Source organism: Ammospiza nelsoni, chromosome 3, assembly GCF_027579445.1.
Source record: "Ammospiza nelsoni isolate bAmmNel1 chromosome 3, bAmmNel1.pri, whole genome shotgun sequence".
In the NCBI taxonomy this organism is placed as follows: Eukaryota; Metazoa; Chordata; class Aves; order Passeriformes; family Passerellidae; genus Ammospiza; species Ammospiza nelsoni.
Genome location: NC_080635.1, coordinates 15,215,050 through 15,236,223, shown reverse-complemented (window position 1 = coordinate 15,236,223; position 21,174 = coordinate 15,215,050). Strand labels below are relative to the sequence as shown.

Below are 21,174 nucleotides of genomic sequence, written 5' to 3'. Positions count from 1 at the left end.
CTGCGCCGAGGTGCCCTGGTGGGGCGGGGCGTGCGGCCGCGCGCAGCCGCCTGGGGGCTGTAGTCGTGGTGGCCGCCAGCCAGCGCCGCTCGTCTGCCGGACAGAACTACAACTCCCATCGTACCTCGGGGGTGGCCCACCGCGCCCCCGCACGCTATTGGCGGTTGCCTCTCCCCACCTCGCCCCATTCATTGAAGCGCCGCGCGGCGCCGCCGGGCTGGGGCCGTTAGGGGGCGACGCGCGGCGGCCTTCACGGCGCGTGCGCGCGGTTGGGAGGGGTGGGGGCTGCGGCAAGCGCGGGCATCTCTGGCCGCGCATGCGCCCTCGGCGGCGAGGATGCGGGGGCGGGGGGCGGCTGTGGCGGCGCATGCGCGGGGGGCGGCGCGCGCGGTTGCTGCGGTGACGCGCAGGACAGGCCCCGGTGCCGGCGGCGCTGCTGCTCCCGCGGCCGTCCCGCGAACTCGGAGCGCTCGGTGGGTGCGAGTGCGCGGCCCGGCCCTGTCCTGCCCTGCCCGGCGGGGCACTCCCGGGGCATCCCGGAGCCGCGAGCCCGGGGCGGGCTGAGCGTTCCCCTCGCGTTTCCCGCGCGTTTCCTTCCCGCCCGGCCTCCTCTGGGGAGCTGCCGGCGCGTTCCCGGCGCTCCACACTTCATGAAATTTTGCCATCCTATTACTGGGTCCTTCCCTTTTTATTTTCAGGGAAAGCTGAGAGCTTACCTGTGCTGTTCCGCTGGTAGAACTGCGTGGGTAAACTAGCGATCACTTGTACAAAAATAAAGCTGCTCGTTGACTTGTGTTTCGAAATGTTGAGTGAAGTAAATTCCTTTGGTCTGGCTGTAAGGGAGGCTGCTACCGGCAGAAATACATCAGCAGAACAGAGCTTCGTAAACTGTTTTTAGGGTGTAAAAGAAGGTCTTGGATAGCACAGCTGGTTTTTCCCTCAGATCATGACAGGATTCCCTGTTAGTTAAGTGTTCTGTGAAGGTCACACTTGTCCAGGTGTGTTTCTGCAGGATTAGTTTGAAGCCTTACTCTAGTTCTTATAGTAAGCATGGATACTGAGGCAAATTCTTCCGTCCTGCGACAGAAAGGGGAAGCTGCTCCTTTGGGGCAGGTGGTGTAAAATGGAAGCTGTGATGCAAAGTGCTCCCGTTCCGGCGGGTCTTGCTGCCGGTCACAGCTCGGAAGGGGCCGTGGCTGAAGGAGCCTTGAGGCCCTGGCAGCTCCTGCGGCAGTGCCGGGGTGCCGGGGGAGCGGCCCCGCCGGCTTTGCTGAGGTTCTCCAGCTGCACGGATTCATATCAGTCAATAACCGTACGTTTTTATTATGAATTAGACCTGTACCGTACCCAAGCTCCCTTCTGTGGATAAGTTTGAAAGCCGGATAGCTGCAAGCAGAGCTGAGGGCTAGCTTGCTGGGAAGCGTAGGGAAGCTTGGTCAGGAGGAGGGAGCTTGTTTAACACAGTCAGAGTTTCCCAGAGTGTCTTAAGATGCTTTACCCTGGTAACTCTTAACCTTTTCTGCACCCAGACGTTGTACAGACTTAATTAACACTATTTAAGATTGTTTAGGATTTAAATATACACAAAACCTGATGTGGACCCGCATAAGGTAATTTCCCCCTACCATAATTGGTTCAGTTTAATTGATTTCTTATCAATTTCCAGCTAAATCAGTGTTAGCAGGCTGTAAACTGATTTGTCTGTGTCAGCATGGCAGATTGTATTGATTTAATGGATTTCAGTTAAGAGCTTAACTTGAAACTTTCAAACTTTTTTCTCTAGGTAAGACTTTTCTTATTATTGCTCCTTTTTGGCCCAAGCTTGTGCTCCTGGAATTATTTGCTATTGGAGATAACAACAAATCATTACTTTGTGTTGAAAGTGATTTGTTTTGATGCAAAGCCACGTGTAAATGCTTTTGTTTGTCAGAAGCACTTTTATCAGTTTATCTTCAATCTCAGTATGATTAGTCCAAGTTGGACTCAGTTATTGTCTGTGCTGATTTAACTAAAAATACTGTAAAATGCCGCCGTTTATGAATGTGGTATAATTTTTAAAGTCAGCAAAACTTAAGAGTTCTAGTATTTCCTTCTTAAATTTTGTGTCTGCTTTTTAAGCTTTGATGGTTTCCAAGCAAAATTTAAATGTAATTTAAAAGAATATTCTTTAATGCTCCCCAATGTTTCATTAGTATGAGTCTTCTGTGTAGTGCTGTAAGCCAAAAAGCTGCATAAATAGAAACATTACATGCAAATGAAGTAATGGAAATTTAGTGTGCATGTGAGTTGGACTCTGGGCTAACTCTCAAATACACTTTGCAATTTTTGCACTCAAAAGATACTGAATTACGTGGAAATCGGTAATTAAACAGCACACTGAAGTATTAAGATGTTCTAATCTACATTTTCAGGGGATTAAGTATTATTTTTCAAGGTAACTAGTAGTTTTGAAGGGTAGGCTGCCAGAATTATCTCTTAATTTCTTAAAAAATATTTTAAAATGAATTATTCTCTGTTAACAGCTGGCTGTCTTCTTTAACTGTATTTTGGATGGGATTTTCTTTTACTTCGTTGCCATCTATAGAAACGGATGAATATTTTTAGGTAAGTTTTTACACCTAATTTTCAATAATTTGTAAAGTTCTCTTTTTATCATCCTCTCAGTGTCTAGTACAGGTTTTTTGTCTTACGCATTTACTTACAAGTGTTGTCACCAAGTCATGTCTCTTGTATCTAAGTCTATGTGATATAATTAACATTTAAAATGCACAAGACTATGTAAGAAAAATTAACTATATAGTGGCCAGGTTTAAAACTAGAAATGCTAGAGTTGAAATAGTTTTGTAAATCTCTTCTGTGCTCTGGTCCAAGGGAATAATAGTAAGAGATTTTTCAGAACTAAGGTAAAACGTTACAAAAAAATACTTAAATAGAATTAAGAGAATCAAAAGTTATTTTTTAAAGTATGTGAGAAATCTATAATAGATTTTTAAAAATATATAGATATGAACAAGCACTATTAAAATCATAGCTTAGAAAATTAATACAGGGTTGGGTTTTTTTTAATTCCTAGTGCTAATGTCCCAAACATAATTTTTCACCATTCATTTCTGAACTTCAGTCGTGTAGTACTGCATGGACATTAAATGTCAGGAAGAAGCTAATCTATAAATTCCATTTATAATCCAGATTTTGTTTTTGCTGTGGTGAAAACTTTCTTTGTAAAAGAGAAAATTTATCTTCTATGGAAGTGGTTTAATTTTTTATTGCTTATTTTATATTTCTTAACAGCTTAGTTGGTTTTTTTATTTAAAGTTGGGTAATTATCATTAATTGATGTTTACAGCCTTCAGCATGTTTTTAACAGGTAGCTAGGATGCAATAACACATCCTGTACTCATGTACCTGCTGCCTGTAAAGGGACACATGATCTGTAGCTTGCATGTAATATGTATTAGTAATCTTTATGAACTATTCATGAGTCAAATATTAATAAAAATTGTGAACAGAAAGTTATTTTTATTTGTTTTCCCTAAGTAGGTCGATAGTACGAGCAGGTATTGTAGGTTTGGCAGGGGACACTCAGAGTTCAGGCGTCCTCTGGTGTGGGTGCACGTCAGATCTGAGGTGGGTGCTGTGGTGCCCAAAGCATTCAGGGCTCCATCACTGGCCAGAGGGGGTGGTGGCACAGTGGCTTCACAGTGGCACCCCCAGAGCTGAGGGACCCTGGGAGATCTGTCCTCACCCACCACCCGAGCACCACTTCGGGAGGGTTTTCTTCTCACAGTTGTTACAAGGTCTGGGTTACAGAGAATCCCTGTTTAAAACCAAAGCCAAACAAAACCAGCCCACAAACCAAACAACCACATTGGACACGGCACAAAGACTTTGAGATATTGGCTGTAAATCCAGCAAAGTTGATCTCTGAATTATTGCAAAGTGAGCAGAAGGGTTGTGTTCCTGGTGCATGAGAAGTAGTGTTACTGGATTTTTCTACCTTAACACAAATCTATCTTTCTCTTGGTTGAACAGAGACTTTGTGACAGATCTGTGTGGGTTTTGTACTCACTAATGTCACTGTCTGGAGGAGAAGAGGCAGGTTGGTATTCTAGAGAGGAGATGACCTGTGTAACAATTCAAGTTCTACCAAAGCAAACCTTGTACTCTTAAAGTTAATTCATTGCAACATTAAAAACCCAACATGAGCACCAGCACCCGTTCCCCTCACTAGATGTAAACTGATGAAAGATTAAGCTGATGTCCTTGGGAGTTTTTTAAATGAGGTAAGCATTTAGTCAAGTGAATCAATTTAGTCAAGGGAAACACATCCTACTAAAACTAAATGTTTGCTTTTTCTCTCGTAAGACTTTCTTTTGCATATGTTCATTATAACCTGATGATCAAGTTATACATTTTGAACAAGAGGCTAGCAACCATAATGATGACTTTCCCTTTTTTAGGTGCAGTGCAGATGGGTGAATCCATCTGCTTCCTTTATCCATCCTTTCCATGTCAGAATGGCTGATGAATGCTCTTCCATGCCAAATCTCTTGCACAGTTACAAGAGTTTTTCTCCTTAGGCTTAGTTCTATGAATTATGGCCACATAGTTTGCTTAAAATATTTCAGCTTGTTTTACAATGTCCATGTGACTTTATTTCTGTATTTTTGCAGAACCAAATTCTTAATAGCTGCCACTGTACAAACTAAATTTTTCTCCTTTTTTTCCTCCAAGAATTAAATAGTGTTTCACAGAAAATATCCTGGGAAATACTGGTGGAAGAAGAATGATGTCTTAGAGTGTTGATTTTTTGTTAATTGTATAAAATATAATTCTTTATGGATAGAAAAGACTGATAATCTCTTATCTTAATGGCATTATTCATAAGTAAAACATAACTTTCAAACTTTCAAACATGAATTTATCAGTAATAAGTGTAAGAGGCAACTAAGCACTTTGTTTCCTGTATGGAGGTTTTTCTGCTAGTTAACAGATTCATTTTGGTATCTGGCCTGCTTTTGGAAACCTTATCCAAATCAATTTTTAGGCAGCAGCAGAGTTTATGGGTGGCTTTAGTAGAATACATGCTTATAATACTGACCATATTCAGTGTCTACTGATACTTGAGTAAAGAAAGAAGAAATTGCCTTTATTCATTCTGCTCACATAAACACAAGTACTCTCTGCACATGCCTGTACTCATTCAGTTTCACACTGCAGGGCTAAATGATCCCATCTCTAAATAAAATTCCAGCTGATTTCAGCTGTGTGGACTCTGTTGTCCATACCAATGCTGCATAACTTGGAGTTTCCTGTTGCTCAAAACCAGGCATGCATATATTTTTTTTGTTTTTTTTTTTAGTTCAGTGTTGGGGAGGGTTATGTCGGAACCCATGAGAATGGTCCTCAGGCTCATACTCAAAGAAAATGTTAGAAACTCTTGGGCCTGTCATGAAGTCATTTGGAGTTGTTCTATCAGGCTGGGATGGTGTTGAGGAATTGGTTAATTTGAACTCAGGGTAGTCGTGTGCCCAAGTATGAACGAGAAGGGAGCAATGGCCACAGAAAAAAGTTGGGTAATGGACCACTTATATCATGGCACAAATGGTGGAAAGATGCTGCATCTTTGGATGAAGGAGGCTTCTCCATGGAGTAATCAAGCAACAGGAATCATGGTTGCAGTTTGTGTTTTTCTAGTTTCCTTTTAGAATGATACAGCTATGCCTTTTTGCTCAACTTGCCATCTACCCTTACCTGTAAAGAGTAGCCATGGTAAAGCACTAACACAGATATGTGGAAAAATTGGACCTTAATTGGATAAAAGCCTTTTGAATGTTTTGAGTCCTATTAGAAAGGTGTTACTCTTGTCTATATAATAGAATGTGCTTTTGTTTCATGGCCTGTAATCCCATTTATTTACAATAACAGGCCAGATACTATTTTTGGAGTTGCTTACTGTCTGATATGGGAGAATATAAAGTATTGCTCTGAAATGGCCTTTTCCTGTTATAGTTGCCTGACATACAGAGTCTGGCCTCAGTGTGTGTTAGGCAAGGGAGCTAGAAATACAGCACAGTTAAATTATGGGTTTGTATCTCCAGGTGGTGCATGAATTCGTGGTTGAAGACTGAAGAAATTAATTTTGCTAAAGCAAGAAACAACAGGACATTAAGCTACTGTGCCGGCTTTAGATGTACGCTTCGAAAATTTTCTGCTGCTCAGCATTATTCAGTAATCTTTAACTCAAATTGCAGGAAATATTTGAAATTCCATTCTAACAATATCCAACAGAGAATATTAAAGAAGCATTACATTTCAAATGCCTGAGGGAAAATGTTCTCTTGCAACACCATGGGCATTTGGATCTCACTAGTATATGCGGTATTATAGTCTAGTATTATGCTTTACTTGGTCTAAAATGAAAGCCCAATTTTAATTCTATCTCCAAAAACTTGGCATACTGCAGTGAAAAATAATTTATTTCAATGTTGTTTTTTTAATACACTGCAACTAACTTTAAATCTTCCTCATATAATACTCCCACTATGGCTTTTTGTAATCTGACCCTTTCATTAAGACTTCAAATATAGTCCCAAAGACTTAGCTCAATGCTTTCATTGCTAATTTACAAGTTAAAAGATTCCAAAGTTACCTAAGAAGTTTTTCTCATTCTGTGCAATTTTTCTCTTAATAAGACAAAACTTTTGAGTATCTTTGTAAATATATAAAACACCAAACAGAGGAACTAATAGACTCTTAAGGGAAGTAATATGCAAGCTTAAAATAGGGTTTAATAATATATACACACAATTCTGAGCTGGGTAATTTGGCAAACCTGTTAATGAACTTCTGTAAAAAAAAGTGGTGATTAAACCTTTTGGGTTTTTATAACCTATATATGCTGTATTTGATAGGAAAACTATTTTGGAAGTGAATCCCCAGCTTACAAGGTTTCAGGGAAAGAATAAAAGTGTATCTAAAAGGTTTATAAAATCACTAGCTTGAATTTATTACCATCTAAGTATTTTAGTATTTCAGTGTTGCCAGAACAAGGACAAGTGCCATGTTTTTATTGGAGAAATAAGATCTGTGGTGTTTAGAGAAATAGAATAGGGCTCTTCTCCACCTGCTGCTCACTTTTTTCTGTTTGTACTTGACCGCCACAGGGCCATGTCCAGGAGAATGCCAATACTGTGATGTTTCTTACCTTCATGGAGTTTCACAAGAGGCAGGTTTTTAGCACTAGTGGGTCAGTTGCCTGTGTAATTGGACCACTTGTGACTCCTGACATACTAGATTGGAGGGGAATGTGATTCAAGGACTTCAAACCTGCAGAGAGAATTCAGAACAGCAGCATACTGCAGATGGTTTATTTGTTCAACACAGCTGTGTGGGACATAAATTAGTGAAGTGTCATTAACAGTACCATAGTTTAACTGCAGTGCTAGGCCCTGTCCTTGCTAAATGAATGCCACTGATTCCTATAATGAAAGCTGGGAATCCTCTGCAGTGCTGGTGGACATCACCTTGCCTTCCGAGGGCCACTGGTGGGTTCTGAGTTGTCACATTCCTTTTCATGGGAACTGAGGCCTACTGAACATTGATAAGGTATTTTTTTATCCATTGTAGTTGGTCCCAGGCAGTTGTACCCAAACTTCTGAGTGCATAGAGTGATCCATTATCTTGTATTGAATAAAATCTGAGAGGTGATTATCTTTTTGAATGTGCCTCTGAGATGGCAAGAGTATCCACTGCAGTGTAGTTACACCATCTGGTAGCATAATTTTTAGACAGAACTGACTAAACTTTTAAAAACTGCACCTGTAAAGGACAGTCTGCATTTTTGGAAGACACTTCAGTGGGTTTGTAATGTTGAGCCTTGTCTTGCCTGAGAAATGGAAGGCTTGTAAAATGCATTAGAGAGTTGTGTTGGAAGAATAGGTGTGTATGGACTTCAAAATCATGGCATTATTTCCAATTTTATAGTCAATTAAAAAAAATTATTTCTTTCTTAATGGTTATATTGATTGTTCCTTAAATAGAAGTATAAAGAAAAGCAGGCACAAATATAAAGCTTAATATACAAAGCTTTCCACTCTTTTGTACCTCATCGGTGTATTTAAGTAGATGCTTCCCAATCCACTCTTTTGCCAGTTTTTGTTCCAATTACAACCAGATGCAGTGAATTGCAATGAGTTGTCTGCTGCTTTTGTCACAGAATCACAGAGTGGTTTGGACTAGAAGGGACCTTTGAGGTCCAATGCACTGTGGACACCTTCCACTAGATCTGGTTGCTCCTAGCCCCATCCAACCTGGCCTTCAGTCCTGCCAGGCTTGGGGCATCCACAGCTTTTCTGGGCAACCTGTTCCAGTGCCTCAACCCCTCAGAGTAAGGAATTTCTTCCTTATATCTAATCCAAATCTACTCTTTTCTGGATAAGAACTGTTGCTCTTGGTCTTGTCACTCCAGACCTCATGTAGAAAGTCCCTCTCCCCCTTTCTGATAAGCCACCCTTTAAGTATTAATGGGCTATCATAAGGTCTCCCTAGAGCCTTCTCTTCTCCAGGCTAAAAACCCCCAAGTCTCCCAACCTTTTTAAAAAGGGGAGCTGTTCCTTTCCTCCAGTCCTTTTTTGTGGCTTTTTTTCTAGACCCATCCGTAACAGGTCCTTACTTTTCTTTGCTGGGGGCTTCAGAGCTGGATGCAGAACTGCAGGTGGAGTCTCAGCAGAGCAGAGTAGAAAAAGGGAGTCCTCCTCCTTGACCTGTTGGCCATCTTTCTTTTTACACCACAGCCCAGGATGCAGTTGGCCTTTTTTTTTTTTTTTTTTTTTTTTAAGATATCGGAAGATTTCCTTTGTAAATGTAATTAATAAGTTGAAATTGAGACAAAAGAGTCATAGTGATGTAATGTCAGTGAATGAGGTGCAGCTTGTGACACAAGTTATATGAAAGCCCAGAATGTTCCTGGAACACTGCAGGCAAAGTCCCCTACCTCTTAGGAGTGCTGTTAACTTTGTTACTCTTCAACTTGTGGCAGAGGTCTCTTCCTGTGGAATTCAGTCTAAGAAAACTTGTACTAGAAAACTTGTAACATAGTGCCATTCTTGTGTTAAAATACAAAAGCAGGACAGCTATGAGACAGTGATGTTGGTGGGAGTTTCATTTGAATAAATACTCAGATAGTAAGCAGACCTTACTCCTTGGGACTGTTGATTAATTGACTTTTCATCATAGAGTAAATTAAATATTTATATTCTGTAGAGATCTTGCTGGAGTAGCTTCTTTAGCATCTGTCAGTGATTATATTTAACTTTATCAACTTTTCCCCCTCGGAGGGTTTTTTATTTGTTTTCTGGGTAGAAGTTTTTTGGTATGTGGTATTGGGAAACCCCTAAGTGTCTTTTTCTATCTGTCTGCTTTGTAATATATCAAGTAGTATCCCTATTTAGTAAATGACTTAATAAATGAATTTCACTCTGTCATGCTTGTTTTCTGAATCCGATTACCAAAACTGCAACACTTACAGCTTGAGCATGTGGCTGAGCTCCAGTGCAATGACACACAGTGTGCAGGTGGTTGAATATTCCTGAACAAGCAGCTGTAAAATATGCCACCCATAATGCCAGTGAATAAATGCCAACTTCAGCATGAGTGTTCTTTTCAAATGTGCACCTTGCTGAGGTTATTAGTCACTCTGAATTCAAGGACATGTGAGTGCAGACTTTGCATAAAGCTCCAGGAGTGGCCTACCTGTGAAGTGTTGCTGCTTGATTTTCAGAAGATGGCATGCTGTGAATTTTAAAACTCCCTCATCATGAATGAACTGCAGCAAATGCTATTTTCTAATTGAGGCCATGTAAGTTAGTTATTCTACTTGTATTTCTAACAATGAAGTTTAAAAAATCTCTTTGCTGAGATCAAAGAAATGTTATCATCATGAAAGGAAATACTGCAGAATTTGCTGAATAGGGCAAGAAAACTGAAGAATGAAAATTCTGCATATTTTCTAACATATACATAATTGTAATCTGTTTCATGGATTAGTGTGAAGATTATGCTGTTGGCCTTCTGTTTAAAAGTAGCGGAATAAGGAAAATGGTGAAAATATTGCTGCTTCCCTTAACATGGATGTGGACAAGAAGGAAGCCTCACACAGAATTATAGCAGCAGCTGTGACTTTAATTTGAGCAAACCCAATTCAGACAAAGATTTTGGGAAAAGAAATCCACAGATAGAAGTGAGACAGACTCTGAAATTGTATCAGTCCTAAAAAGACTTACGTAAAATAAAGGCTTGAGTAAAATACAGAAACTACTTAACTCTGGGGAAATTCCTTCCCCCTGCCACAGCCATTTAGTGGTTTTGTTTTGCTCTGCCACTTGTGTGGATGAGTTAATTAAATTGTATCTTTTACATCTGTGAAAATGGAGGGAGCCAAATGTTGCAGCTAGCTAGACTGGTCAGTCACAGCTCTCTTTGGAGACAAGATACCTCCACACTGCCCAGATGAATGCATTTTTAAACAGTGTTTGTTATAGGTGAGAGATCATGGGTGAAGCTGTGGTGGGGTGACCCTGGCTGGACATCAGGTGCTCACCAAAGCCTATCTCATTCGCCTGCTCAGGGGACAGAGGAGGGAGAGAAAATACAACAAAAAGGTCAAGGTAAGGACAGGGAGAGCCAGTCACTGTCATGGGCAAAACAGACTCAACTCAGGGAAATCAGTTTAATTTATTATCCATCAATAGGATAATGAGGAAATAACTGTGTTATACCTGAAGCAATGGAGCCCATTGCTGATGGGCTCAGCCTTGTCCAGCAGGGAGTCACTCCTAGACCCATCTGGCACTGGCTCTGCTGGAAATAGGGAAAGCTTCCAGCAGCTTCCTTCCCTGAAAGCTCCTGCTAAAACCTTCCGTGCAAACACAGAACTGAAGTGTTTAAAATTTTAAAAAAAGGGGGGAAGATGATCTTTGTGCTGGAAATTGTAGTCAAACTTTGTTAATTATGAAAGTTTTTTTGGAATACACAGTATTATAGGATTGTAAAAGCTGATGTATAATACAGTCACAGAAATTGTAATGGGCAACTGCTATATATTTTAAAAAATTTCTTGTTCTACTAATTTCTTTTTTTTTTTGAAACCTCATGAAAGCAGGTTGCCAGTGATTGACTGATGCTGTAAAGGCATCCTTGTATGTCTGTCTCCAGAATAATTATCACATTCTAGGTTGTGTGCTCAGTACCACTGTTTCCATTAGATTGCCATTTACCCGTGGTGTAAATTGGAGCCACATGAGAAATGGGTTGATAGAAAGATGGGGTCAAACTGTGAACTGATTAATAATTAAAAGATCTGAACACACCACTTGAATTTTTTGGCATTGTCTGATTCCTTATTATTTCAGTTTTCAAATTTTATTACATATCAAGGTAGGCAAGCTTCTGTGAGATCTTGTATTTTTGAGGAAAGGAATAGAGAGAATGTGCACCATTGCAATGGCTGTTCCTAACTTGGGGCTGCCAAACCAATGCTATTCATGCTGACATTTTGTCTTTTCAGGCAATTAAGTAATATATATTGAGGTAATTAAAGACAATTGCTTGTAATAGCAGAAAATTATTATAATCATTTTGTTTTCCAGATAACAATGTAGATTTATAATTTCTGTGACCACATCCAGGGTTTTACTACCAGAATTGACAGGGGGACCATAAATAGTTGTTATTCCATTTTGCTAAATGTCAGGGGTATAAATTTAAGTCTGTTCTATTTAAAAATCCATGAGGACAGGTTATGATCCTTATGTTAAATGGATCTGCAGCAGTTAAACTTAAGCCCATTCTTGGTTTTCATAAACTTCTTCATTTTTTTTGCACCTGTTGGACACAAATCAAATACACAGCTTGAAAGGGCATGAAGGTTTTTTTGAAGGTTTTAAAATAAGAATTTAAATTAATGTTGAGGTGAAAGAAAAGCAAGTTTCAAAATGCTGCCACTTTGCAATGATTTCCTCAGGTGACTCCAAGCCCATTAGCAAATTTGGTCACTTGTATGCTATTCCCTCATGTTCTGTGACATTAACAAGATTCTTATAATGACTTTTTCTCCTCCAAAACTAGGAAGGTCTCTGTTGGCAGAAGCTGTTTTAAAAGCTATTTTAAAATCAAAACAAAATACATCTTTACAGCTTTCAATAATATAGCCTGGGTGTGATGCAGTCAAGAGGTGCATTTAATTTAATTGTCAGTAACCTGGGAAGTTGTAACAAAATGTGCAGCTTGGGCTGTACTGAGAGTTTCTATTCAATTGGACTTCCCTTTTCTTTGTTAATGATTATGGCTGAAAAGCTTCATCAGGGTGTAAAGAGCAGTCATTCATACGAAGGACATTCATATCTATGTTTGTTGATCTTTGATGATGTGTTTAATTTTTTTTTTTTAGTGGGGTTTTTCAGTTTAGAGGTCATACAGACATAGTGAAGTTATCTGCTGTGTTGAGAATTAATGCAGATTATTCTGATGCCATTCACGCTAATTGTACCATTGCCAGTTTTTTTATTGTGTTATGTTTTGTTATGTTTTCCCCCTGGACAATTGCAGGCTTTGTTAGTGTATATTTTGGTTATGTACATAATTCTGCCTATTTTAAAGACATTTCACTCATTAGGTTAAAAATCTAAACTTTTTAAGTGATGTAAAAATACCTGGGGTTTCTAAGTATAATTGCAGGGGTTTTATTTAAAGCATTTTAATCATCTCCAGTTTTGTCTGTTAGCAAGGTCCTTTTTATCCTAAGAAACAAAAAGTGAAAGACAAGCAAATGGTTTGAGATTATATGGATAATTAAGTTAATGGTCCTGAAATAGAACCTGAGGAATCAAAAATGTGGTAGAGGAGCATCAAGATGGTTTTCTAAATGCTGAAGGGTTTGGATAGGACATGCAGCAGAGTGACTGAGGGAATCACAGCCTCAGGGGTTCACTCTCTGTCTTAAGCCAAAGCTGAAAGTACAGCAAGGAGAGCCCCCACCGTGCCTGTTGTGTGCAGCCTCTGATCACAAAGGTAGTGCAGGTCATTGGCCTCAGAGAGGACCTGTATTGGAGGTATTGAGTAGCTTCAAGTTCTGAACTTCTGTCCCTGGTGAGGAAGCTGCTTCTCTGTCCTCAGCTCCCAGGTTTCTTGCTGGGCTTTTGATGCTCTTTTTGCAGGGGTTTAGCGGAAGTTGCTGTTCATGGGGCCGAGTGCTTGAGTTTGAGTCTTGGCAATAAGCCACAGAACACCCTGAGTGTTGTCACTCAGACAACTCCTCCTTCTTTTGAAGTTATGAAAGCAGAAATAGGGTCCCTTTGGAAAAGGCACCTGAATGGAGTAGTTGCCCTGGCAGAAGTTACTTGGTAGAGGAAAACAAAGCCCAGAGCGCTGGGAATGTGGTGCATTAACATCACCACGCACTAGAGGGCCCAGCCTGCATATAACCATTTTCCTAGAAGGAACATGGGAGTAGACTGAAGGAACTTCTGAGAAATTACAGTGATATTAGGAGGAGAAAGAGCTGTCTGAAGCCAACAGGACTGAGTGTGGAGAAAGGTGATAGAGTGACAAATGCATTCAACCTGAAAATGTAATCAGACAAGCATGTTCCCCTGCTGAAAAAGGGATTTAGCAACTTTGAACTCAAAATCATGTGATTTTTTCTCCCTCCTCCTGGCTAGATTAAAAAGGGGAGTGATGTTTTTAATATTATATTGTGCTTAACAAGCCATTGCGTGCTGTGTCAAGTTCATTTTCCCTATCTGCTCTGGCTAAAACCCATTGCTATCTGTAGTCTAGCCTGAAGGTGACAAGAGATTTGAATCATTGTAATTATGCACTCATCATGCTGCAAAAAGATACAACTATCTTGATGAATCAGTATGAAAAAAATAAAAAGCTGTGGGTTTTTTTTTTTCTTTAACTGCAGTTGGTGCTTGGAAATGTGAGAGCAGGAATGAGCTCAGCAAGAACTGAGGCAGCTTCCTCAGCATGACAACTGTTCTCTGTGCAGGAAAAATTGAGTGGCTTTTGCCCCTCCAAGTCCTGTTGACACCTTCAAGTGTTCTTGGACCTCGCCCAGGTTTTACTTGACAAATATTTTCATGTGTGCCACTTCTTTCTGATTCTGGAAAATACACAGAAAGAATTCACTTTCTGCACTTAAGCAAGAGCTATGAAATGAGGTATTGTTTGCCTTTTAGGATTGTTGCTCCAGGGCACACTTTTGCTGTGAAGTATAAGTGATGAAAAAGTGGATCTGCCCAGGTTTGTGGTTGGATATGGCAGAAATAGGGTATAAGGAGCTTTATCCCTCTGGGGAAAGGCATATCCATGCACACCAAAAAGTAGGTTTTGTGACACTTATTATAGCTTTGTATTAACAATCAAATTTTGTTCTAATTTTTGCCTATGTTTTAGAAAAGGTGCAGAAAAAAAAATCCTGAAATACATATGGCTTTCACCAGGTAGATACCCATTGCTATTTTCACCTTTTCTTTCTGGGGACAATGAGTTACCCTTCATTCTTTTTCTCTGAAGATACTTCATCTTATCACTCATCCATGCATCTTTCCTCAAAGCCTGGATAACATTCCTTTTTATTATTAAGATGTTGCATTGTTCGAAAATGAATCAGGGAATGGCATTTATTGCCCCGTAGCATGCCTTATGAACAGTGGAGTTTTGTCATAATCTCAGAGTGTCTAAATTCAGGGTTCTAATGCCAATTTATAAGTGCTCTAGTTTTCAAAAGTGAAATGTGACTATGGATTTACGTACTTATTTCAGTAGTGGCAGCTGAAATGGGATAACATACTTTGGGAGGAGCAGGGAGCAAGCAGAATGTTGCTCACCCTACATGACTACCCTGTAATAGATCTTTCAGAGCTTTGAAGAGTGGGTGTTTCTAATGATTATGTTGTATCGTTTAATGGATACTTTTAAAAAGTGACACACTTTTGCAAGTCAGTGTTAAAGCTAAACCGATTTGGAATGTGCCAAAAATAGACTTCAAGCTGGGGTTTGCAAAAATGTACTCTTCTGGAGTGAGCAAATACTAATTCTGTAGGTCATGAAAACTGTGTCTTTGTCTCTATTGAGATTGTGGTTTAAAACAGTAAATATGAAGCACTAAAATATTATATATATGTATACATACATATAGATATATACTAGAATTAATTTGGCTTTGCAACTTTAGGTATTTAACAAGAAATGTACCTGACAGTTTTCCTTTCTTCCAATGATGAACTAAAGACTTAGCTCAAAGTAGCAGCCCTAATTTGCAGCTAGATAACAGATGCATTTATATCCAGAACCCCGTTGTTTCCCTTCTTGGTTTTTTTATCATCACCTGACTTATGTAAGTAAAATCTGCTAAGTAATTTTTTTTATTGTCCCCTGAAGGGACAAGTTCACATAGTCTCTACCTTCCAGTTCTCACTGCCTTCCATCCTGCATTCATTTTTGGGGCATGTTGGCTTACTTAATGCATTTGGTGGATAAGGTAGAGATCTTAAAAGCTTCAAATGTGAATTTGTTTTTTTAAAATTCAAGGGAATGCAAATTGGTGTTCCCTTCCCCAGACTGCTCAGGAAAAGACTGTGACCTGAGCTCAAGGATTTTTTTCAATTTGGCCTTTGGTATCAGGGATTAACTGTGGAGGTCCTGATGGCTAGAGGGCTCCAGAAGCCATGGTGAGCTGTTTTGTGCTTGCCTGGCACCAGAGTTGCATGCAGTGGCAGAGGAGAGGAAGGAGAAGGGAAATGAAGGGCATGGCTACAAAACAAGTGAACGAGCTGAATATAATGTAGAAGGAATTTGGGAAACTCAAGGGAAAAGTGAGGAACCTAACATGGAGGTTTGGGAATATGAAGTTGAGCTTGAACATCGACAATGCGTGGAAAATCAGACAAGTTGCAGTATCCTTCACTGTTTTGCCTGTCCTTTGGACTACAACCTCTGTGTGTTGTGCCATAGAAGAACACTGAAAATAAATTTTTAAGTACTATGTAATTCTTGTTGCCATTTTGTTTTCAAAACTCACTTATTCATCATGGGCGATGTTTCCTTTGTTTTCTGCTGACAGCAGAATGCCTCCTTGTTCTTACATGTTGATATATGGCTTCGTTTGAGGGAGATTGTTGGTGTTGCCTTTAGCACAAATGATGTATACATTTACATTTCTGGAACACTTTCAGAGTTCCCCATTTGCTTTTATCTCCTTTACAGAACGAGCGACTATTTTCTGGTTTATCTTTTCTGAAGATCAGCGTAGATTGTTGATTACAGTGTGCAATAAATTAACTTGTCAACTTTTGCCACGTTTCATGTTTAGGTTATATATCTGAACAATGTTGAAGATTTATAGAAAACTTTAAAAATTAATCTGAAATGTAAACACTTGAGAACAAAAGGTTTTTTGTTTAAACTGGATTTTATTTCTAAAAGACTGCTGCATAAAATTGTATATCTCTATCTAGAACAAGCTTTTTAATTTTAGTTGCTAAAGGGGTTTTAGAGTGATTTATTAGACACCTGACTGCAAAACTAAAAGTATATTGTTGTAATCCTATTGTTGTCTTTATTTGCCTAAACCAGAAAAACAGGGAATTAGAAAATATAGTGTTCATTAGAGTAAAAAATACAGGTTTTTTAATAATTTTTTGTTCTTCAGTTTGCTTTTAAAGGAATTTGTTTTCTTACTGTATTTTAAAATAGGCTTGAAAAACTTCACTATAGTCACAATGTAATTCTTAGTTATTTTTTTATCTGAAATTACTGCATGGGTGGGAGAAATTTGTAAATTTTACTTTTTCAGTAGTCTGATGAATGGCTTATTCACTTGTGGGCAGCATATTTTGTTTTCCAGTCGCAATATATAGAAACAGTTTAGTTCTTGCCTCTCTGTTCCATTTTGGCCTTCTAATCAGAATTAACACTTTGAATGGATCAGTGTTTTGACTGGAAATATTATTCAAACTGAGCCTTTTTATCCACAAGTTGTTTGGAGTGAATTCTTGAATTCCACCAGAAGAGAACTAGGCTAACTACCTTTAGCAGACAAATTTTTGTTTTTCATAAAGAATAAACCATTTTCAGTCTAGCCACCCATTTCCTTTTTTTTTTTTTTTTTTTTTTCTTTTTCGAATGTCTTGGTCTGAGGTCTCAGAGGAAAATCCATGGAAATTTCTGTCAAGGTTTCAGAGGATCATAAAGTGATTAAAAAAAAGAAAAACAAGCAACAGGCATTTAATTCCTGGTTTCTTTTTTTTCTGTGTCAATCTGTTACATGTGGAATTTCAGTTTTATCCTTTCACATTTGAAAAGATCCCGGAGTAATTTTTCTTCTTGAATTCTGTTAAGCAGTAAAAGACCCTGAATTTTATGAAAAATCAACCTTTTAACAACTCTCTGAGAGGAAAGGTAAGGGTTCTTCACCTGGTCTCCCCCTACCCCACTGTCTTCTCCCAAACAGGACCTTCCTCTAGCCCCTGGGCAGTTTTCTCCCCATTCTTTTACCATATAAACTTGATTACATGTCTCTGAATGCAGTTTAAGGGATTCCTGGGCAAGGGGAAGTCAGACCTGAAACAGGAAAAGCCTTTTTGCTCCCTAGAAATGAATTTGAATGTTTACCTCTTTACTCAAGGTAATATTTGTCTTTTAAAAGCAGCACCTAACTTTTTCATTTTGTAGTCTTTCCATTTCTTTTGGAATGTTCATTCCTAAACACCTCATAAGTTTCCTTGCCTGTTGAAATATCAAGAACTCTGCTAACTGTGTTTTCTTTGTCAGTGGTGTTTCTTTCCCTATATCTGTTTTTGCTTAGAAGTTGTCTTGATTTCAGACCTGTTTTCCAAGAGCTCAGTTATTGTTTTTTTACTATGGATAAGATTGACAGCCAGAGGTTCTTTACCATAATTATTGCTTGAATTGTCCTGTAAGTTGAAGTTTTCTATGTTTTGGCAGGGATGTGTGTTAGTACCTCTTTTGCCTGTTCATTGGGTTTGATGTATTAGAAACTATCAAAGACCAGAGTTTATTGTGGTGGTGTTACTGATGCAGGCTGAGAATTAAGCCTGTGTAGTTTTGTGACTGTGGCTTTCAAGGCTTTTAAGTGTTTTTAAGGGCAATTCTGTGTTGCAAAGAAAAAATAGCAATTACCTTGTAGTGAACCCTGGGATCTCTCCTCTGTGTTTGCACTGACCATGAGTTGCCACATGCATGGCTTTGGGAGATTGGGAAGTACCAGCAAAATCCCAGCAATGGCTGCTGTGGAAGAACACAAATACATGGGAGCATTGTAATGCATTTAAGAATTATTTCCTTTTAATCCACAGCAAATGTCACAAGTTTCCTAAGTTTCATCACTTCCCTGAAGTGATGGTGGGATGTCTTTTTTTTTCTTTTTTAAAGTGGCGTGTGGTAACTCAGGTTGAGCAAAAACCTTGGCCTGGAGCAGAAAATTGCTAAGTCTTTTACAATATGATAGATTTTTTCTTTCTATTTTTTAAAGTCTAAAATTCTAAATACTCTTGTCTGCTTAGATAACAAATAAGTTGTACAGTTCTTGGGTGTCTTTTTTTTAATGCTCTTTTCTTGTACCTCACTTGATTTATGCAGCCCCTCTGTCACTTCAGTGAGAGAATGACCATAATTATTTTAGCAAAATTTCTAAACTTGTTAAGGGTAGACTCCACTATGCTCAAGGTAAGAGCCACCATTTATTATGAGTCCCTCATTTGGAACATCCTCTTCTGGACATTGCTGATGAAGTACATTCCTAATTCTTTAATTCTTTAATATCATGAGCCACCAAGGCAGTCTTCGTTCTCCTGATGTTACCGTGTGAGAAGCCTTCCCAAACATAGTGCTATGCCTCTTCCAAAACAGTGGAATTTTGGAGGGCTTTCCCCACTTTTTATCTGCCTTCACAATATTTTCTCCCTCTTTCTATGCATGATTAATGAGACAAAGGAAGATTTGAGCCTTATGCAGAGGTAGTCAGTTTGACTGGAAGTTACTTTTGCATTTATAGTGTGTATTTAGTGGCTTGGGATGACATCCTGGAAGTTTCCCCTCTCAGCATGTTTGCTAGCATATGTACTGAGTTTGCTTTAAAAAATGGTAATAAAATAAATCTTCCTTAATTTTAGAAGTCTTTTCACTTCAGGTAAGTTTTGGTGACATCTGTATTTTTTCTCTTGTTTTGTCAACAAGTGTTAATATCAACGTCATTAATATCAAGGCTTACTGGATATTGATTCTATTGGAATAAATTTTAAAGTTATCTTTGTGTTGGGAATAATTTCTATTTAAATTGCATAAAAGTCAGTCTTTGTTGTAACTGGGAGACAGAAAAAATACATTGAGAAAACTTTGAACAGACTTTCTGATGCAGGGCCAGCTATGTCAGTTTGTGATTAGATGAAGTACCATAGATTTATTAATGGGACTGGTAAGAGGAATATTGTTATGGCAATATTGAATTTAAATTTTATCTCTTTGTTCTCATTGGGCAAAAATCATTGTAGCAGAATGGAGAATGGGAATTTCACCCCATGATTTTGTTTTCTGTAAATATAAAAGCATGCAGGTGTTTACAGGCAAGTGAATGGGTCTCCATATAAAACGTGGGGTTATGAGAGATATAAGAACTGCATAGCATGAACGGGCGCTTTGAGGCTTAAACTGCAACCAAGCAAAAATGTGCAGCCTTCCCCTTTTGTCTATAATAGGGTCGACATTGGGAACCATGATCCCTTTGATCTTTACATAAAACAGATGAAAATGCATAAATTGCGTCTAATCAGAGATGAATTAAAGGAAAATAGCCTCCCGGAGGACAAAGCACCCCAGGCACCCATCAACAGCCTTACCAAATGACAGACCTGGAGGAGACTTCAAAGCTGCAAACACAACTGCCAGTGAAATCCACCAAGAATCAAGATGCCATTTAAAAAAAAAATTTAAAAAATTCACAGTTTATAAGTGCCCATAACTCTATAAGAGGAAGCGGCAGAAACACACCACATGGACTTGCTTTTTAAGCCACTAAATGTTCTTTTTCTTTTAGGAGGCTTGATAAAGGCAATACTTGCTTGTTTAATTTGGTCCAAAAATGTGCTCAGACATGACAAACATTGGTAATTTTAATGTCAGGTAGGGTTTATTCCATTTGAGTGGCCTATTGTTTCGAAGCTAAAGTATATGTTTTAGTGGAAGCAGATCAGACCTTTATTGTAATTGCTTCCTTGGTTGTCATCTTTATTTGTCCCTGTGAACACAAGCATGGTTAACATTCCTCAAATTGCAGAAGAAGAAGGAAATGTAAATATTAGGTTTGGTTTTGGATGGGAGGGAAGGAAGATTTGAAGCAATAATTTTATTATGAGCATTTTCTCTCTGTAGAACAAAGAATAACTTCATCCCAAGTCAAATCAGAATTCCAATCCTCTTCTAGCTCAGGTAACTAATTTAAATAGTATTTATATATTAATATCAGTAATGTTCAATATAAGAAATAGGCTTGAATAAGGAATAGTAATTGCTGATTTGTTTCTAGAGAGGTAACCCAAACATAAAATTTCACATTTTTGTTAGCATTCTGTTTATGAGAAGATATCAAAACTTAAAGTTTTTAAAGACAGAGACTAACCACAATTTTATTGAGTACAAAAATTCCACTTTTGATAAAGACTGATGTAGTTCCTACAGTATAAATATTGTTCTAGGAAGGATTTTACCTGCTACCAATCGTATACTTTGCTTATTCATTGTGTACAGCATAACATCTATATCCAAGCCCACTTAAATTTGAGAGTCATTTAGTGACATAAAAAGAACAAATGACATTTCCAATATGTAACTGACAATGAAATTGTTCAGTAGGCTGAATTACTTGCTATAGGTGAGATCAGAAAGGTTGCCGGATTCATTTTGTAGGAACTTATTTTCAGTTGCTTCTGACCTTAATTGTTATAAGTGAAGTATGTTATGTCTACAACTCTTCATCTTTGGAAGTAAAAAGATTGTACCAGTCTGTTTAAGGATGAAGCTAGGAAAAATTGCCAAGCACTTTCTTTCTCTTAACATTTTTAAAGGTTTTCCCCCTTCCTGAAGACACTGATATCT

At 38.7% G+C, this 21,174-nt stretch overlaps 1 protein-coding gene across 1 annotated transcript in view; it reads left to right on the top strand.

The window, feature by feature from the left end:
• The first annotated feature begins 432 nt into the window (after window positions 1-432).
• WDPCP (WD repeat containing planar cell polarity effector) overlaps window positions 433-21,174 on the top strand; it is a 147,747-nt gene continuing 127,005 nt past the window's right edge. Inside the window, exons 1-2 of the mRNA XM_059468455.1 lie at window positions 433-473; window positions 2,523-2,604. The gene's annotated coding sequence lies outside the window, so the exon portion shown is untranslated. The remainder of the gene's footprint in view (window positions 474-2,522; window positions 2,605-21,174) is intronic.